The sequence below is a fragment of the Cebidichthys violaceus genome, unplaced genomic scaffold (genome assembly GCF_023349555.1).
Source record: "Cebidichthys violaceus isolate CVI_PGR_0920_01 unplaced genomic scaffold, fCebVio1.0.p SCAF_4, whole genome shotgun sequence".
NCBI lineage: Eukaryota > Metazoa > Chordata > Actinopteri > Perciformes > Stichaeidae > Cebidichthys > Cebidichthys violaceus.
Window position 1 is genome coordinate 13,263,537 of NW_027176594.1, and position 1,525 is coordinate 13,265,061.

Below are 1,525 nucleotides of genomic sequence, written 5' to 3' on the forward strand. Positions count from 1 at the left end.
CTGCAGTGTGAACAGACAAATGCTTCCTACAGCTGTGACATCGACTTTGACCTGATGACACGAAGCACTGTGTTTTTTTAACGCGTGACTCAGAGCACCACAGGTGCACAGTTCCTGTCGACGCAGCTTCAAATCTAAATAGCATCATCACGATTAGAGGGGAACCGTGTCTCCATTACCGAGCGCCTCTCAGCTCTCCTCATGTGCAATTACTGTATTACTGCCACCGTCCATTTCTCCTCTGTGTGTGTGTGTGTGTGTGTGCAACAGATGTATTCCTCACTCCTCTATAATTACACGCGTAAACATTCCCGATGATGTCACGGACTCAGACTGCTGACTAATCTCCAGTCTGGTTTTACACATGCATGTACACACACACACACACACACACACCACACATGCTCTCTTATGTTTTTTGTTACAGCTTTGTCGTTGGACCAGCTAATCTTTCTAGATAGACGTGGCAAGAAAAATGCCACGTTTCCTCGGCAACAAGACGCCGGAGTGTCACTCCACGTCTTGTTTACGAGCGTCTCGCAGCTTGGCTTTGTGAAGAGCTGCGCTACAAAACGATCTGTAGCGTTTTGTGTGGGGATCAGCAGGCAGACCGTAGTCTGTATTCAGAGTGTAAAGGAAGAGAAATAAAAAAGTCCTCAGCACAGCCGGAGAGAGCAGCTTCTGTAAACGGAGCCCTCCACACAGAGGACATCCTCTCAGTCAAGTCGAAATGTCCCCCAGGTGTCCACCCTGGTCCGGTAACCATAGCAACCGTCTTACCTGGCATTTAAAGTGTGTACGCGAGGCGTGATGAGGAATAAAGAAAACAGACAATGAGACGGGGGAAGAGAAGAAGACCACCGATCTGTCGTTCATGAGCAAAGTCAATGTTTGTTTAGAAGAGAGCGGCTGAAAGAAGAGTGTGTGTGTGTGTGTGTGTGTGTGTGTGTGTGTGTGTGTGTGTGTGTGTGTGTGTGTGTGTGTGTGTGTGTGTGTGTTTGCGTGTGTGTGTGTGTGTGTGATTCTGCATAATTACTCAAATAGTAAGAAGTAATTTTTTGTCCGCGTCGCACACACTCAGTTTTAAAAAAGTCTGCCACCCAAGATCTCCAGGACGCGCCAGCGAATTCCTCCACATTCCCAGGTGCCGGCACTGCCTCAGTGTGTCCAGTAATCCTCCGCATTGTCTCCTCCTCTCCTCCTCCTCCTCCCCCTCTCGCCTCCTCTCTTTTCTTCGGGGGAGTCTTTCTCCTCCTAATTGCTCACAGAAGTGTGATCTTTGGGGGTCCACTTCACGCCGTTGCTCCCTGAATTAGCTGAAGGGTCCACACATACACCCACACACACACACACACACTTTCCTCATGACCATCCTGTCCCAGACACCAAAACTCCAGACCTGCTCCTTCTCCCCTGCAAAGCATCCGTCTCACTGTATCTCCTTAATTCACATTTTCTCTTCCTTACTTTCTCTCCCTTTTTTTTCATCCAGCTCCCTCTTTGCCCAATTCACACATTCTTACAC